This window comes from Meriones unguiculatus, chromosome 14 (assembly GCF_030254825.1).
Source record: "Meriones unguiculatus strain TT.TT164.6M chromosome 14, Bangor_MerUng_6.1, whole genome shotgun sequence".
Classification (NCBI taxonomy): Eukaryota; Metazoa; Chordata; class Mammalia; order Rodentia; family Muridae; genus Meriones; species Meriones unguiculatus.
The window spans coordinates 17,210,888-17,230,689 of record NC_083361.1 but is presented as its reverse complement, the minus strand read 5'-3'; the positions used below and the strand labels follow the sequence as shown (position 1 = coordinate 17,230,689).

Here is a 19,802-nt window from a genome sequence, read left to right as displayed (position 1 = left end):
CTCATTTGTTTGGTGTGTGTGTGTGTGTGTGTGTGTGTGTGTGAACATGTTCCCAAATGTGTAGAAGTGCATGTGTGCACAGGTACATATGCATGTGTGTAGGTATGCAGGTGAAAGCCAGGGGTTCACGCCTGGTGTCTTTCTCAATTGCTCTCCACCTTATATGCTGAAGTATTGACTCCCACTTGAACCCAGAGCTTACCAATCCTGCTAATCTAGGAGCCATCTTGCCGTGAGGATGCCATGTCAGGCTACTGCACTCGCCAGCCTTTTCACCTGGGTGCTGGGACCTGAAGTCTGGTCCTCACGATCTCATGGCAAGCACTTTACCCACTGAGCCAGCTCACCAGCCACCCTTCCCTCAGGTGGCAAGAACTCTGTCACAAGTGGAGAACGTTCTTCTCTGCAGTTCATAGGGCAGCTTATCAACATATAAAAACCAAAATTACTAGAGTCCAACGTGGGGTTTTTGTTTTTGCTTTGACTTGTGGTTCAACTAGTGATTTGAGAAGTTGTTGGTGATAGCTACCAGATTTCCATTAATAATGAACAAGAGAGTTTTAAGGAGAAAGAAAAGTCTGAAGAGTAAGGGAGTTGAGGAGAGGCCCAAATGAATTAGAAACCTGACTTTCAAGATAATCTCACTGTGTAACACTATCTGGCCTAGACCTCACTAAGTAGACCTTCTTGGCCTCAAATTCAGAGATCCACCTGCCTCTGTCCCCCAAATACTGGGACTAAAGGTATGCGGCACACACCTAGAAAAAATGACTTTTTAACAAATTATAGTAGCCAGGCGGTGGGGGCACATGCTTTTAATCCCAGCACTCAGAAAACAGAAGCAGATGAATCTCAAGTTCGAGGCCAACCTGGTCCACGGAGTGAGTTCCAGGTCAGTCAGAGCTACACAGAGAAACCCTGTCTGGGTTTCAAACAAAAAACAACCAACCAACCAAACAGATAATCAAAAAACCCTATGGTAGACTGTAGGGCTGCATAATCTTAGCTCTGGACCAACACAAGAGAAGGAAAAGCTGCCCGGCCAAAAAGCGAGGGGACCCTCAGAATGACCTGAAAACACAGCTCAGAGCAGGGCCATCTGTGAATGAGGGAGAGAAGTATCGGCCCCTCCAGCCTACCCTTAGGGCACTGGCATGTTTATAAAAATGGGTATTGCTATACAAAATGCCAGCAGCAGGCGTCATACAGTGTCAACCCAGTTAACCCGGAGATGCCTAGAGAGTGGCTCCCTTACCACAAGATTGCCATGGTTCAAATGGGTCCCCAGACCAGAGGAGAAGAGGCTAAAGACAGCCTAGGCCCCAGTGAGCAGAAGTGGAGCTCTGAACTCCTTGATGGAGTTTCACCGCAGCAGCCAACATGGGCCCTCTTCGCCGTGGCTTGAGTGGCCTGAACACTGAAGCGCTGGTCATCATACCAGCCAGAGAGTGCCGCAGGCCCCACTGACCAGGAGATGAAACCTGCACTCCAGGAGGCCTGAGGTTCCTCTTGAAGGACACCACTTGGCATGAGAGTCCCTAACACGTGCTGGTACCCAGATCCCTCCACAGCTCTCGCTGACAGCCACGTCTTTCCTCTAGTAAAAGGCCATCCTGGATGGTATAATCGTTTCTTTTTCGTTCTAGTCAGGACCCAGGAATCAAGGCCCTATAGGCTTCTGTCTGTCTGAACCCTCTTCAACTTTGGAGCTGCTTGGTCCCAAGGCTTCTTAAACATTCTCACAAATTTAAAAGAAGAGAATAAAGTGAATAGTGAGTCTGTCCTTGTACAACACAGAACCCCAAACACATAACAAGCACAGGGAAACTAGTTGCACAGTCCCCTGTGGGCGCTGGAGGCAGCTCAGAGAAATGGGGGTCCAGGAGAACTGACTGCATGCACGTTTCCCCGGTTCCTGTTCGCGGACATCCTATGGTGGCTGAAATAGAATACAAGGGCTAGAGTACAGCTCAGAAATAAGGCCTGGCAAGTGTTAGGCCCTAGGTTCAACTCCTAGGACCGAAAGGGCAAAAAGAGAAAAACAAACACAATACAACCACACAAACAATTCAAACTATTGCTTCTTAAATTCTTGGTTGTTTGAAAAAAAAAATTTTTTTTTTTGGGGGGGGAGTTGTTTTTGAGATAGAATTTCATGTAGCCCAGGCTGGCCTCACTGAATTTCTGGTTCTGTCTCCACCCCCAAGTGTTAGACTATGGAGGTGTAATATCATACTTGGCCTTTTTTTAAATTTTAGAGATTCTAGGCTTAAGATTTGTAAATTTGTAAGCACAGCAATATAACAATATAACAGCCACAAACAAAATTAAGCAAATATAAACATAAAGCAAATAACAATTAAAAAAAAAAAACCCTAAAAACCAAACGTCCATAACAGTCGCAGTACACTGCTATACTGTGCTGCCAATAATTAGTTCTAATAACTTATATCTCGAACAGTAATATTGGCAAAAATTATTCCATGACTGTATTGGGAGAATGCTGGAGCAGAAGCAGGGAGAGGTTCTACAAGAGTCCTCTAATCAAGCAATAATAGCTTACACATATTGTTTATAAACATAGATATAAATAAGTAGCTGCCAGGAAAAAAAATGGCTATAATTCCTCACTAGTCATCTTTACCAGAGATTTAATCTTGCCGAAGGAAAAGCTGGCAATTATTCAGAATACTGGCCAAGGTGCATACTCAGTAAGGAAGTAAATCCAATATAAAAACTTGCTGGATTCCCTAAGATGTATTTTATTTATTGACTACAGTGTTTTCCCCCAAGGTAAATGTGGATTGTGTTAACTGACTGGCTGTCATCATTTTTAACTTGTTAGAATAAAGATTAAGAACAATGGATTGGACTAGGACATCTAAAGGTGGGCATAAGAAACAACTGTACAAAACAAGCCAAATGTACAAAATGTTTGCGAAGCAAGAGTTCAGAGCCAGACATCTTGCTACAGCCTTCAACTCTGTACTGTTAGAACCACTTGTGTCCAATGTTCTGTGCTTGAAAATACACGCCAAAGTTTCCTGTCTGTAACTGGGAAAACAATAGCCCTCAGGAAGGAACTTCCCACTTGCCATGCTACCCTGGGGCTTGTTTTTTCCTATGCAGGCCAGTCTGGCTCCTCACAGAGCATTCACGTATGGCTTACTCCATACAGAATCGGTCTTTCTTTCTCTCTGTCTTTCTTCCGTGTGTGTAGGGTATGTATGTGTGCACACTGTGTATGTGTGGGCCAGAAAAGCGGCCATGGAGTACAGGACTGCTTTCCCCAGTCCTCAATGACGAAAACACAACTAGGGCATGATTTTTCAAATTAATGTGTTTAAAAATTAGGATAAAAGAAATGAGCATGGTAGTGCAGGCCTGTATCCAGTGTTCATGGGGAGCGGGGGAGGGGGAGACAGGAAGTCAGGAGTTCAAGGTCGTCCTCGGCTAATAGCAAGTTTAGTTTAATGCCAGCCTTGGTCTCAGTAAGAGCATATCTCAGAAAGCCAAAAGAAAAACAAATGAAGACACACACACACACAAAAGTAAGCCCACCTATATTATTGTAGATTTTTTAAGTTTTATATTAAAAGGGGAGGGGGTCATCCCTCTACACCCGCCAGCTCTACATCCCAGGTGGGACCACTGTAATCAACTTCCCTGTGTCGCTCTAAATTTAAATTAGTGATTCCCAACCAGAAGTGGCTGTCTCTTGCCACCGCCCCAGCACCCCAGGGACGTCTAGCTGGGGCTTGTGGTGCTAGGAGGCTGCAATGGCTGCAGAGTGGAAGCTGTGCCCTCCAGTCTTCGCAGCATGCTGCCTTCCCGTCCACAGCGCGGAGGACCAGGGGGAGAGCTGCCGGCTCCACAGCCCCCCACTGCTGCTGGAACAGCCTGCCACACACTGAGTATCTTGCAATTCTGGGTGTCAAAAGTTCAATGCAAGTCTCACTGGGCAGAATTCCAGGGGTCAGCATTGCCAGGCTCTCTTCTGGACACTCAGAGGAGAATCCACTTCCTTCCTTTTCCAGCTCCTGGAAGCCGCCCACATTCCTTGGCCCTTTCCTGTACTGTTAAGGCCGGCAACATGCCATGTGCACTCGGTGCTTTTCTTCCCAGTCACAGCCTCCTACACAGGGCTGTCAGTGATCCCCTCCTTCCACAGTTACGGACTGTTGTGATGACAGGAAACCCAGTGTAACGCCCTTCGGCATCTACATACAGCCTTGACTCCCTCTGCCATTACGAAGTCACGCATGTAGATTCTGCAGTCTACACCGTCTGCACCTGTAAGGGCAGCGAGCCTCCTTTTGCCTCCCACAGGTCCTAAAGAGGGCCAGTGCCAAGGCTGAAGAACCTGATTTCAGTGACACAGTCACACAAATATGGAATCGTGTGTATGACGCCCACCCACACAGGTCCAACGGGCAGACACACCTCAGGAGCATCTTCCCACGGGTCAGAACCCTCAGCCCTACCTCACTGTTTTCATGGCCCAGTTCGTGAATGCCCACATGTGCCATCGCCTGTTTAGACCTACTGACTGTCACTGCATGACATTTAGGCAGTGCTCCCCAAGCCCTCTACCTTTCTGTGGAGTCTACTTGACTATTCCTGAAGGCAAGTCCACAGTATCAACCCTCATTTCACAGACAGTGCTGCCATGGCTGTAGGATACCTCTAAGAGCCCGAATGCCAGCTGCGACATCACAGCTAAGCTTGCTGGGTGTACCTCAGGCCCAGAGGAGCTGCCCTACCTCTAGTCTCTCACACAGTTCTTGCATTAACTCTATGATGTAGGAGTTACTACTACCCCCATTTCCAAATGAGCCAAGTGAGGCTCTGGAAGGTAACTTGCCTCAGGCCACACTGTTAGAATCAGAGACTTCGACTCAAACCTAGCACACCTCATCCTGCAGCCTTAGATGGTGGTTTGTTTAACCCAGGGTTCAGCAACCTACATCTGCAAGCCACAGTCAGTCAGAGAAGCTATGAGAGTTGAGGATAATGTTTTATAGCACTTGAAATTCAATTATCAGCATGTGCCCTATGTCTGTGATGGCCAGTGTTAAACTTGAAATGACCGGAGACGAAAGCCTCAATTGATCAGGCTGCCTTGTGTGTTTGCCAGTAGGTGATGGTTTTGATGGCTGATTGGATATAGAAGAACCCAGACCACTGTGGGTAGCACCATTCCCTAGGCAGGGGATCCTGGACAATATAAGAGGAAAAAGCAAGTGTAGAGTAAAAGCAGCAGCAATAAGCAGACAACATGGGGTCGTTGCTGCTCTCTGCTCTTCACTGGATTTGAGATGATCATCTGCTTGTGCTCACAGCTTGACATCTCCTCAAGGACGGGCTGTAACCTGGAATTACAAGCCAAAAAAACCTTTTCCTCCACCAAGCTGCTTTTGGTCAGGGTGTTTTCTCACAGCAACCGAAATGAAGCTAGAATAAATAAACACAGACTATAAATAGAGACTACTGGAGCACAGCCAGGCCTCGCTGTTATACTACCTGTGGCCGTGGGGGCAGAGCTGAGTTGGTGTGTCACCAGAGCTCCAGGAACTCACGAGCAGGGCACTGATGGAACGTGCATGCCAACCTGGTCCACACCAGCAGCTCTGAGTGTGCATGCCAGAGACCCTGAAAGCCAGCATCCCTCTGTGGGCCGGTACATGAGCTGGTCTCTGCTATATTTTCTTTCTCAGTGTTCTGCACTATAGTCAAGATGTGCCTGCTAACTACAGTGGATGGTGATGGCTGAACTAATACAGTCCCAAAGCGGAGGCACATCTTAGGGCCGGAGTCAGTGGTGACAAAACGACTGAGAAAATATCTCTCTTCTTACCCCACCTCCCCATCCCTCAGGCACAGACAGTATACTATCTTCTCTCTGGTCTCTATTCATAAACAAACCTTAGGACAGAGCTGAAACATGCACATCTCTCTATATAAGGAAGGGTTCGGCTAATTTTCTTCTGGAAAGACCAAGAAATAAATGCTCCAGGTCTGCAGACCACACTGTGCTATCGTCGGTTGCTCCGCTCTGCCAAAGCTAGGCAAAGAGAACATGGGTGAACTTGACTGTGCCACAAGACTCACCAAACTGATCATTTTCAGAGTAGAGGCTCACACTTTTGGCCCTGATGTGTTCTCGGGGCTAAGCAAGCATACAGATGGAGCACCAATACTAATGCCAAACATTAATGGTCCCCTGTCTCTGAGACCACACAGCTGCCTTCAATATATTCACATGTAAGCTCACAGTCCTGTCCACACATTCACTGTGATAGGTAGCAACAATAAAAATCTACCACAGAATGTTGAAATAATTTTTAATAAATCGATTTTAATTCTAGTTACCCAGAAACACACAAATGCATCTGTGAAGAACAAAGGATGCTACAGCTTGTGTCAGGGAATCCCAGTGAGTGCTCTACACAGTTGGGCATGGCACACATCACTGTTGTGTTCACAGTGAAATCAGAGGCCTGCCTTGTAGATAAGAAATGGATTTCAGTCCCTAGAAATTCAAGTTTGCGCGACACTGTCATCTCCTGTTACAAATGCTTCCAAACTCCAGAAAGCTGCAGGCCTGGGTGAGTTCTCACTGTTTTCTCTCACCAGCTCTTCTGTCTTCTTGAGCTGCTAAAAAGGAATCTGAAATCCACTTAATTGGATTTTTAAAAATAAAGAGCCTTCTCATGCTTTATACATCAAACAATTTGTTACACATTCCACTAAATAGTTTAGAAAGTCCTTAGTTCACAGAACTCTAAAGGGGTCATATGGGGTCAGGGGGTTCCCATGCATGACATGTAAAAGGGAAAGGTGTTTCTCCTGGGAAAGATCATAAAGTATTTAAGCAATGGCACAGGCAAAGGGAGCTAACAGTTCTACACCCTGAATTCAAAACGTAGGGTTTGTCCAGTTTCTCTAAGATGGAGTTAATTTATTTACTTTTTACTTTAAAAGGCGTAAAGCCTTATCGATCTTAACTTAATCTTTTCAGACTATTATTTGAATCCAAGTCAATGACTAAGCCGGACAATCACATTTTATCATTCTCTTGCATATGTGACTGTGTCCACAGCTTTCTGTTTGCTCACTCACTGGCCTTTTCCCCTCTGGCAGATGAAATGGAATCTATTTGCTAGGCCTACTCTAACCACGTGGCCTGAGTCTCAAAGCTCCACAAAACTTTCTGTCTACGGCAAGGTCCAAGAAACTTCTCTGCCACAGGCACCCTGAACTTCTCTCAGTGGTGTCCCAGAGGACTTCCCCAGCGCCTCATTCCGTGGCCCATTTCAGTGTTTTGTGTCACCTGCTTGGACCTGAAGAGTTTCAGACTGCAAATTTTCCTTCTGAAATCAGAAACAGTTAAGAAACATACAAAGTTACCACAAGGCAGACAAGGCATGACCTATGGGAGAAGTTACAGGAAAGGGACCTATTTATTGCTATGTAAGGCAACGAGAGGCCAGGAGGAGCTGAAAACCACACAGAAAGTCTCCAGCAGTCTGGGTAGGGCTCAGTGGCGGAGCAATTGCCTAGTGTATAAGAGATGTGAGAAGCTCGAGGTTCTCTCCACATAGACAAGACAGACAGACAGACAGACAGACACACACACACACACACACACACACACGCACAGCCAAAAGATCACAATGCAAGTGCTTGGCTGTCTACCCCTAAGCTAGCTCAGTGCTGGTACATGTTGACTTTGGAAAGTAAGTTTTCACAAAAATCGAGTTATAGATGACTACTCAGTTCCTAATTCGACTCACAAAGCATCTTTGGCACATAGCTGATGTAAATAGTGGCCCTAAGAGAAGCCTACTATTTTTAGTGAGCCATTGCAGACCTAGAGAATAGTGAAGGAGAGGGAGAGGGGGAGGGGGAAGGGTGGGGAGGGGGAGGGGAGAGGGAGAGAGGGAGAGAGGGAGAGGGAGAGAGGGAGAGAGAGAGGGGGAGAGAGGGAGAGAGGGAGAGGGAGAGAGGGAGAGAGGGAGAGGGAGAGAGGGAGAGAGGGAGAGAGGGAGAGGGAGAGAGGGAGAGACGGAGAGAGGGAGAGAGGGAGAGAGGGAGAGAGGGAGAGGGAGAGAGGGAGAGGGAGAGAGGGAGAGAGGGAGAGGGAGAGAGGGAGAGAGAGAGAGAGGGAGAGGGAGAGAGGGAGAGGGAGAGGGAGAGAGGGAGAGAGGGAGAGGGAGAGAGGGAGAGGGAGGGAGAAGGAGGGAGGAGAGAGAGAGGGAGAGGGAGAGAGACAGGGAGAGAAGAAGAGAGAGAGAGAGAGAAGAAGAGAGGGGGGGAGGGAGAGGGAGAGGGGAAGAGGGGAGGGGGAGGGAGAGGAGGGAGGCTAGATTGAGTTGTTACCACTCCTGGCACTCTGGAATGACCAGAAAAGGCCACTGACAGGGGCAGTAAGTGGATGAGCAGTTGGCTAAGTGGAATGGTTATCAGGTTTCACTGTAAAAGGGAATGAGGGAATCTTACTTGGGGTAATGAAAAATTTACTAGAACTCACTGGGTTGGACACAAATAACAAGTGTCTCCTAATGGCACTGCAATTCCTGATGGACCAACCTGATGCACAGGTAAGCAGTCCCAAAGATGCAGCTAAAAACTCCATCCCTGAAGGACAGTGAGTGCATTTCTCACATATCTGTAGAGCTGCTGCTGTAAACAAGCCCTTGCTGCCCACCACAGGGAAACAGTTATGTCCCGGGCATAGCACTTAGAATGATGAAGACGGTTACCACTTCACGTATTTGCTGTTGTTTTAGTTTCCTTTCTGTTGCTGTGATAAAATACCCTGACAAGACAGGATGCAAGGGGAGGAGGCTAGACGTTCCTATCAGCTCCATCAGCTCTGGAATTGTATTCCAGGTCACAGTCCATCCTGGAGGGGAACTCAAGGCAGCTAATCACATAACACCCACAGCCAGGAGCAGAATGGAAAAAAGGCCCACTTGCTTGCCCTCAGCTCCATTTCTCCATTCTTTCGCAGCCGGGGATCCCAAGGCAGAGGAATGGTGCTGCTGCCCTCACCGGGCTGGGTCTTCCCACACCATTTATTTTCAGACAATCTTCTACAGACTCTCTCACAGGCCAACCCAGTGCAGACAATCTCTCATTGAGATTCTCTTCGTAGGTGATTCTAGAATGTGTCATGCTGATAATTAAGGCTAATCCTCACAACACTTCTCATTGTTATTTTAGAATACACTTTTTAAGCTGGGCATGGTGGCACCCGCCTTTAATCCCAGCACTCAGAGGGAGAGGCAGGTGGATTGCTGAGTTTGAGGCCGGTCTACAGAGTAAATTCCATAATAGAGGGACCCTGTCCTCAAAACAAAACAAACCTTCATTTCCTATGGCAGCAACCTAGTACATCTAAGTTAACTGACTTTCTTGCTCTGATCATTTTCTCTTGGGATTGATTTAAGTTCCACTATACATTGTACAATAGAAGGACAGGCCATTTCACAGTGGGTATATCATCTAGATGTGTAAGCACACTCCATAATGGTTCCACAAAGATGATATCACAATATACTTCTTAGAGGTGATCATGTCCTTAATGGGAACATGACTCAATATCCCCATGCCTGGACCCGACACAGAACCACTGGGAATTGGCAGCAGATCCTACCTGACTCTTTTAAATGTCTGTGGTATGCATGCACGCGCACATGAGTACAGCACTTTGGAGGCCAGAGGTCAACATCAGCTGCCCCCCCCCCCCCGTTCCTTTCCTTTAAAGCAAAAGCTCTGCAGCTCACGCCCAAGCACAGCTGGCACAGAGAGACACTGCAGTGGAAGTTTCAGGAGACAGCAGAGGCACTAGGACGGAGAGTGTGACCCTGCAGTGAGCAGCTGGCAGGTACAGAGCTAAAGCCTCCCACACACTCGGCAGAGAGCATACTCTGCAACTCAGCACTGCCTGGAGTACATCTCAAGTGTGTGACTCATGGTTGGAATACTCTCCTGCCTTCTTTCCTTCCAGGAAGTCACCCAGTTGCATTTCAGGGAAAGAGAGGGGTTGAGGGTATGAGAAGAACCATGAACTAGGTCTGTGGAGCCAGATACCCTTGACTTTGTGTGAGTGTCCATCCCACTGTAAAATGGTGGTCACTGTAAAAGACGAAACAGGAATAGTGATACCACCATACGGGTTATTTAGAAACACAATCTTTCTTTTCTTCACATGCATTTATTTTTATGTGTATGTGTGTTTTGCCTGCATGTATGTATATATGTGCACCACATGTGTGCCTAGTGCCTGAAGAGCAAGACTCAGGCACTGGATCTCCTGGAACTGAAATTAGAGATGGTCATGAGCCACCCAAGAGTGTGCTGGGAACTGAAGCCACGCCCTCTGGAAAAGCAGCCAGTGTTCTTAGCCACAGAGCTACCTCCCCAACCCCAACCCCATCTTTCTGATTACTTATCTCATTTACGATGGTCCCTGGCATGCAGTGATGGCCAATGGGACTGTCGGCTGTTCGGAGAGGTACAATGAATTCAAACACTTTTCAGATAAAAGACACGTCTTACTCAGCCCTTTCCAAGTCATTCTAGCTTCTCTAGGGAAGGTCTGTGCAAACAGACCTCACAGTGACAAAGCTCTCACAGAAGGCAGGGACAGGACGGCCGTCAAGGGAAACAGAGCGATGGCTGTGATGACACCTGTGGGAGGGAGAGCCACTGGCACACAACAGACAGCACACGGAGAGTCAGGGTTCAAGGTGCAGTGCGGCCCTCCATGAAAGGCTCAGCTTCTTAAGCGACAGGGTGGCATTCAGCTGGGGAGGCAGCTCCCAGGGGAGGGCTCACAGGACCAGAGCCAGCCTCTACCTCGGAATGAACCTGCCCCAAGGCATTCAGATCTTAGCTGGCCATTCATTCACCCAGTATTTATGGAGTACATTAAATGTCAAGAACTGGGGAGGAGAGAAAAACAGACAGAAGTGAGTCAGTCCCCACCCTTGAGAAGTTCATGGGAAAAGACAGAAATGTAAACAAAAAACCTCATTCACGGGAGAGGCCTCACACACAGGTCTGTGTGGCCAGGCCTTGGAAGCAATCTCTGCAGCTTCAGATGGGTCTAGAAAAGGGCATGGACAAAGCCCTGTGGAAGTGTCTGGACTCAGCAGGGCAGGCAGGGCAGGGATCTGGCTACAAAAGCTTTGCCAGCTAAGAGTTGAGCTTTCGAATGAAAACAAAAACTCTGTCTGTGGCATACAAGAACAGAGGTAGGAGACTGACTCAGGATTCTCAGCTACCAAGGCAGATTCAAGAACACAGACCCAGAGCCAATAGTGAGCAACTATTTCAACAGGCTAATTAGTATGGCAAAATCACTGGCTGCAAACTACTCACCTGAGAAACCACTCAGAAAGACAGCGTGGGGAGGGGCGGGGATGTTAAGCTAAAAGGCTTGGGAATATAAAATACTTATCAAGAGAGCTTCCCATTTAAATACCAGATTGCTAATACTATAACATTCAGAAAGGTCTTAGGAGCAGGGCGGCGGGGGGGGGGGGGGGGGGGGGAGAGGGAGGGGCGGGGCGGGCCTCAGTGACAGAACACTTGGATAGCACATACAAGGTCTTCATATCTATCCAGTACCAAAAATAAAAGTTTAAAAATTTAACATGTGACATTTGTACATTATCATCTTTTATGAGAACACTCTCAATACTCTAATAAAATGACAAGAACCTTTTCAGCCTGGTCCTTACTTTCTGAGGCAAATACTCATTAGAAAGACATCATATTAAGAGCCTCAGAAGGGAACCTCAGTATCACAGAGTTGAGTTCCTCTCCTGTTTTCATGACAGATCCTGCTGCTGACATGAGCACACACTAATCATATGATCCACGAATACATCCCTTTACCTTCCAGTCCCTTGTTTTATTTATATTTGCATGCTCACTCCCACACACCCTTTAAGACCGTCTCTACGAACATATCAAGACATGACAGGTACTGAGAACCTGCACAGCCGACTTCATTGAGGTTTCTACAGTGACCATAAATCAAAAGGAGCCCAGAAGGTTCCAAGATGGACATGCTCACAAAATGAAAGGAAAGTCTGTTCACTTGGAAAATCAGGGCGAGCGCAGAAGGGATGATGGGGGAGATTCTGGGTGCGGAGTGCTGCAAGTCTTTACTCACTTTTTATAAAGGTCAGGGAGCGCTTGCTGGGTGGATGAAGAACACTGCAGACATTCAAAACAGGGAGCTCATTTCAAACACGTGGCTTTTTCTCAAAAGGATTGGCAGAATAACTTAATGGAAACTGAGTGGGGCTGGGCAGCGGCGCTGAATTCGGCCACAGCTGCTGTCATGCACACTCACACAACCTTGTCATGATTCAGTCACTGAATAAATATTTGTTTAGCTCCCTTCCATGAGCCATCATGAGTAAGGAATACGGCCCCTGTCCTGACAGCCAGCGAGCACTATCGAGGAAAATGAACAATTTTCTTCTAGGCATTGAGCACTCCAACGGGGAAGCGTGTGGCACCCTGGGTTCTCTCTGCCATCACAGCTATCTACTGAGCCCATTATTGTGGGCTCCATGTGGCCAGGTGGTCCGTGAGAAATAATTCCACTAAGGCCAAAATAACTCTGTAATGAAGGTACTATTGTTTCCATTCTATAGGTGAAGAAACTGAGGCACAGGGGTAATTAGCCCAGGTTTCACCAGTGGGCTCTGAATCTGGATGCCATCACTGCAGAGAACTTGCTCTTAACATCTGATGTGCCTCGAGGGTGATACTATTACTATACCTATCAGTTCACAGATGAGACACCTAAGCACAGACAAGTTTGCTAGCTTGCACAACAGAGGCTATGGCACAGTGGCAGAGTCCTTGCCTAGCACATACAAGACCCTAGATTCAATTATCTGCACAGAAAAATAAAATTCCAAAAACCAGTTGTGGAGAAAATTAGAAAACAGGAGGAACCCAGCTGGGTATCTAAAAGGCTTTCTGAAAGAAGTGCCTTCTGAGAGCCATTCTACTGGGAGAGCTGGAAATGTGAACGCCAGACAGTACAAGTGACAGCTGGTGCCTAAGCTGAGGTGCATGTGTGATAGCCAAAGTTATGTTTTCAGTTTTAATTACTATGCCTAAGAGAACCATAAAACAAACTGCCTCTAACCTGTCAGCCCTTTGCTCAGGGACAGATATTTCCTGAAACGCTGGAAGCTATTGTTCTGTTTTCACTCCCCTAAACAAGTTTGTTTGACCCATCTGCACCGGACGTACTTGATCACATGTAGGTCGGAGGTATGCAAGCAGGAAGTGCATCAGGATGTATGCTTGCCCTGATTGGACCTGATGGGAAATACGGAAGCCTTAAGGGTGTGCCTTTATAAGCCTCTGCAAAAGGTGGCTGGTCGCAATTTTCTGGGAAGTCCATCATCCTGGCCAGCATTTAATTAAAACTTGCTTCAAATTTGACTCAACAATTGTAGAAATCTTCTTTCTCCCCTTATAGTCAGGTTTAACATCTGGCGCTGCCAAACTCAGAGAGCAAGAAAGGACAACCCTGAGAAATCTCCTATCCTAGTGTTGTCCTGTGCAGAGGAAGGCACAACAGACCACTGCAAGACTGGCAGGGTCACCACACATCAGTTCCTCTACAGCCACCTGAGGCGAGGGAATGCAGAGCCTTCCTCAGAATGAAGAACTGAGAAACCCGAGAGAAACACTGGGGCTCTAGACTTTAGTATGAGTATCAGGCAGTAGCCCTCTACAGGCGGGCAGGAAGGCTGAGCGCTCAGTGCAGACACAGGCCTGCTAAGTCCTAGAGTAAGGCAGCAGAGCGAGAATACAAGACCTGCCCAAAGGAGATGACGCAAAGCAACAATGAGGCCAAGGCACAGACAACTGCCAGCTAATTTAATAGCCCAGCAGAAGGGGCATGCCATGCTCACTTTCCATACACAGCTGGCAATTGGTCACAAACAACTACAGGAAAAAAAAAAAAAGATCCAGAATGTACCATTATGACAGTCAATAGAACTAAACTCAGAGACAGCAAAGATGCCAGGATCTAAAGGAGGAAATCAATCTATCAATGAGGAAATGAGGGGACAGGGACAGAAGAAATGTGTAAAGTCAACATGCAGGAATACTCTGAGGAAAGGTTGGAGAGATGCACAGTGGCTACGAGCATCTGCTGTACTGTCACGCTAGCACCCATGGAACCAGCTGGGCATCTCACGTAAGCTTGTAACCCCAACCGTGTGGGAACAAAGAAAGGACTGCCAAGGCTTGCTGACTTCCAGCCTGGCAGAGGAAACACACCTGGTTCAGGGGAGACCTTGCCTCACATGGATAGGAGGACGGTGATAGAATCCCGACGCCCTCTTCTGATGGAGCACACATGCACGAGTGCGTGCACGCGCGTGCGCGCACTCACACACACACAGCCACAAGACAGACAGGCAGGCACAAAAAGACCAACTTTTTAAGATAAATAAAGAATATTAACCTAAAGGTACAACAAGACCAGAGGACCCCAAGCTGGATAAATATAAAGAAAAATGTCAGTATTATTTTAAAAAGTGGTTAAAATCAAAGTTATGGAGTAAATCTTAAAAGTAGGCAGAAGGAGGAAAAGACACAGAGGGAATAAGGAAAAGAATGGCTGACTTGCAAAAACACTATTCCCAAGGGACAGAACAACATGCTGAACAATGGAGAAAAATGTCATACTTAGACAAAGGCCCAAGGCCATCTCTAGGTACCACCCCCCATTCACTGCTAGAGTGGGGAGGAAAAGGCAGATGGAGAGAAGCCAGGATGAGCGCACTTGATGGGAACCTGCCCTGGTTGGCAAAGAGCTCTTAAAACACAAGCCAAGTCCAAAGAGGCTGCACCCACAGACCCCCAGCCCCACACTAGAGCACAGTGAGAAAGCAGAGAGTGGGAGGGGAGAGAGGTCTTACAAGGTGGGTATTTATGCTCTAAGCTGTCACTCTTAATATCTTACTTTCAGCTCCACTGTGCAAGCAGATATGTAGAAAACAATGAAATAGTTTAAAGATCTTATCAGCTTTCCAGGAGACTTTCAACAAGGAGTGGCTTTTCAAAGATTACCAATTTTCAACTCTCAAGACTTGAACTTCTCTGGTCTGAGGTCCTGGGATAAAGACGCTTGGGCTGTTAGCCAGCTAGGCTCTTTAGGATTTTAGTGTTTCTCAAACCTGACACTCCTGACATTTTGATCTAGGTAATTCCTTCCTGTGGGGGCTGACCTGAGCACTGTGGAGTATTTCATCGCATCCTGGCCTCTACCCACATAGGAATGAGTGACAATGTGCTCTATTCTTTCCTCCCACACAGCAGCCACATAAAGAATGTCTGCAGATATTCCCGAAGATCCCTGGGAGGAAGAGCAATTCCACCCTCAGCATTACAATTCAGAAAGGAGGTGTGTCTGCATGAGGATGGATGTGTCTTGTTCCAGGTAACTGCTATGGCCTGCCTGCCGGGGTTGTGTGAATTGGAAAGCCCTGGGTCCTGGGAAATGAGGGGATAGAAACTGGCTTTACCGTCTGTCCACACTGGACTCCTCTTCTGAACAGGTCACCGTGGGATGGTTTTTAATTTCCGTGAGCTATGCCTTCTGTTTAGCTGGCCCCTTTTCGTGAAAGCCTGGGTATCATGGCAGTTCTGAAATTTGTCTAATGTGCTACTGTCCTGATCTGGACAAAGAATGAATCAACAAACTGTACTCGATTTCCTTGTCCAGTGACCCACTTCCTTAATAGGAACACTTTGAACTTTTACTAAATGGCTTCCACTCCTTTTTCCCCACCCTAAGACTTAAAAAAAAAAAAAGCTCTTTATAATATTTAATGGATGTGATGTTAACAGTACAGAAAAAAATCAGCATGTTCAACCAATCATCTTAAACTAATGCAGTGGTTCTCAACCTGTGGGTCGTGACCCTGTTTCTCATGGGGTCAAATAAGACCACCAGAAAACACAGATATTCACATTATGATTCATAACAGTAGCAAAACCACAGCTCTGAAGTAGCAACAAAAATCATTTTATGGTTGGGGGTCACCACAACATGAGGAACTGTGTAAGGGTCGCAGTGTTAGGAAGGTTCCGCAATGCCCTACATTCCCTCCTCGGCGGGTTTCAGAAATGTACACGTAAGGACAGTGCTTCAAGGTACTGCGCATCTGCACATGCTATTGTGGTCCTTACACACTTAGACTTTGTCAAAACTCAATTGGTAGCTGGGAGTGGTGGCACACACCTTTAATCCCAATACCGGGAGGCAGAAGCAAGTGGATTTCTATCAGTTTGAGGCCAAAATAGTCTATATATTAAGTTCCTGAACCGCCAGGGCTACATAGAGAGACTCCATCTCAAAAAACAAAACTAACAAAAATCAATTTACGAAGTCAATTAACAAACTGGGAGAAGGAGGAGGGGGCAGGGGTGGAGCACTCCACTTCCAGGATTGCTGGGAAGAGGCAGCACTCCAGCATGAGTTATCTGGATGTTGTGCAAAAACACAAGTTTTCTCTTGCAATTATGAGAAGATTTTCAAGTGTTGTGGTACAGTGCTGGGCTGGTGGTCCCTGATCATGCTCGGCAGAGCTCTCCTTCCCACCAGCCCCCGAACTCTTACAGCTCCTCCAGAACCCTGAAGATGGAACCTAAAATACCCTAAGTATATCTGAAGCTCCCCCCAATGTACTCGCTCTTTTAGGTGGGGGAATATGTCTAAGAGTTAAACCTGGAGCCAAGTCCAGCCACCTGAGCAACCATGAGCAAATTCCTCGTATCTCTGTAATATCTAGGAAAAGTGCCTACTTCTGAGAAACACCCCCCCTCCAAAAAAAAAAGTTTTCTTTAGTTATGACAACATAATTAAGACTCTCAATCCTGGCCCAGGTGTGCCAGGTCTGTGACCAATGCTCCTGTAATGCTGGTAAAAAGGGATAACACAATCATTTTCCCAGGAATTACTGAGTCTAAATGAGCTGGTTCATGGCTAACATTTGGAACCGTGCTGACATTTAGTAAAAATCAAGTATTAGCTGTCATTGTTGTAGCTGTTTTTCCAGAAACTTCTTCCAGGTAACTGTGTGGGAGATGTAAGGGCTCACACATTGGTAGCTGTGCTGGACAGTTTTATGTCAACTTGACATGAGCTTGGGTCACCTGAGAGAAGGGAGCCTCAACTGAGAAAATCCCCCACCAGACGGGGCCACAGACAAGTCTGGAGAGCATTTTCTTTCAGGCCATTATGGGTGGGGCCAAACCTGGGCACGTGGTCCTGGGTTCTATAAGCCGGCTGAGCAAACCATGGGGAGCAAGCCAGTAAGCAGCACCCCTCCACGGCCTCTGCGTCAGCTCCTACCTCCAGGTTCCTGCCCTGCTTGAGTTCCTGTCCTGACTTCCTCTGATGAGGAATAGTGCTGTGTTTATTTTATTAAGCCAAATAAACCTTTTCCTCCCCAAGCTGCTTTGGTCATGACGGCAATAGTAAGCCTGACTAAGACAGAGGCCAAGGAGGAAAATATCAAAAGCCATTAGGAGCCATAAGGAGCCATAAGGAGATGGGACTCAGTGTGGATTAAGCAGGAACTGTCCATGAGGAATGAACAGGCCTTTGTGAATGGGAAGCAGGAGCCTCACACAACCACCACGAGCATCTACTGAATGCCTGCTGGATACAAGTAGTCTTCATTGTAAAGAAGTAGCTGAACAATTTGATGAGGTGGAATGACATCAGCTCAGGAAACGCTGAGTTCACGGGTCTGCAGGCAGGCCAGTGGGAGTCCAGTGCAGTTATGAGACACCTGGACCAGAGATGCAGCATGCTGTGGTTATCAGCAGCAACTGCACATTTCGGGAGTTTGCTCTGACAGAAGCCTTATGCGTACAGGGAAGATCCACGGCAGGAAATAAAGAAAGAATCCCTGCAGAAGGAAGGGAAGATGCCAGGAGAGAGATGCTAAGAAAGCAAGGAGGAGTGACAGGTGGCAGGAGAGCTGAGGACAAGAACATATGTGAATGTGAGGCTGAGATGGAGAGACAGTGCCTGGGAAGGAGAGCAGTGCTGTGACCCCCTCAGAATCCATGCCAATGACTTTTTCTTATGTTTGCCTAAGAGTGAATACCACTACCACTCCCTTTCTAGTTTCTAGAAAAACTGATTTAAAGATTTCATTCAGGGCTGGAGAGATGGCTCAGGAGTTAAGAGCACTGCCTGTTCTTCCAGAGGAACTGTGTTTGGTTCCCAGCATACATGGAATAGCTCACAACCATCTGGTAACTCCAGTTCCAGGAGATCTGACAGCATCTTCTGGCCTCTGTGGGCAACGGGCACATATGTGGTACACAGACACACATGCAGGCAAAACACTCATATACATAAAGTAAAAATAAATAAGTAAGCAGGGCAGTGGCGCACACCTTTAATCCCGGCACTCGGGAGGCAGAGGCAGGCAGAGCTCTGAGTTCAAGGACAGTCTGGTCTATAGAGTGAGTTCCGGGAGAGCCTGAGCTACACAGAGAAACCCAGTCTTGAAAAACCAAAATAAATAAATTAATTAAAAATTAAATTCCAATTGCTTTGGAACTCATTCATTAAAATAGTATTTGTTGGGTACCTGCTCTAGGCTAGGTCTAGTGGATACAAAAATAATGTGATTGGTTATCAGCGGTCAAGATGCAGGCCACTGACAAGAAGTCAATACCAAGAAGGGAGGAGAAAACTTATCAACTGAGAAGAGAGCTCTGTGGAAGAAAAGGAGGCAGGGAGGCTGGGAAGGCAGAATAGAGAGTGAGGCAGGGCCTGGGAGGTGGGAAGATAAAGACAGACCTTCCAAAATGTCAGGAACAGAGCTTGGTCAACTAGACCATGAGACCAACAGAAGCACCTCCACTTTTCTACGGAAATTGAGAAGGTAATCCAAGGGGAGTGGGTGTGCCTGAGGAAGGGTGGAGCAGCTGTGAGGAAAGTGAAAGTCTGGCAAAAGCACTCAGGAAAATGGACTGGGAACCAGCGCCAAGGATAGGAAGGCCCAGAGGAGCTGGAGGCAGTAAGGCTTGGCAGTGCCAACCTGTACAATTGGACTCTTTCTGGGCTACACCCCACACCCCAGGTACAGGAGACAAGCCAAAGTCAGGCATTTTGCAGAAGAGGTGAAAGAGAAGGGCCAACTAGAATAAGCCTTGAAAGTGATGTCAAAGAGGAAATGGTGTGACTGACTCAGGTCACAGAAAAAGCTCAGAAGGAAGAAGACTTGGAAGGAGACTCTGAGAAGGGATGGGGTGCAGTCAGAGTAGACCAAGAATCAGAGCGAAGTTTCTGGAAGTGGTGTAAATTACATTTACATTTCCACCAGTAGTGAAGGGCACAGCCTTTGCGCCTCCATGACAGCAGCACGCTATTACCTTACACAGAATTTTGCAGGTGAAAAATTGACTCTTGAAGCTTTGCATTTCTGAAAACAGTCACAGCCAGGCACGGTGACCAAAGCTTTAATCCCAGAACTGGGAAGGCAGAGATAGACAGAATTCTGTGAGTTTGAGGCCAGCCTGGTCTATAGACCCTTGCTTCAGGACACCCAGAGTTATACGGCAAGGCCCCGCCTCAACAGGACAAACAACCAAAAGAAAGAAAAAGGAAGGGTTTCATCCATTCCTCATCTTCTGTATGCCACGACCGTTCTGTTTATTTGCTCATTAGGCCGGCGTTTTTTAAATTGAGAGCTTCACACACTAACTAGTATGTTAGC

The 19,802-nt window shown here is 47.0% G+C and overlaps 1 protein-coding gene across 5 annotated transcripts in view; it reads right to left on the bottom strand.

Moving 5' to 3' along the window:
* The window catches only part of Arhgap17 (Rho GTPase activating protein 17), an 84,036-nt gene that overhangs the window by 50,716 nt on the left and 13,518 nt on the right, over positions 1–19,802 (bottom strand). The gene's annotated exons all lie outside the window — the stretch shown is intronic.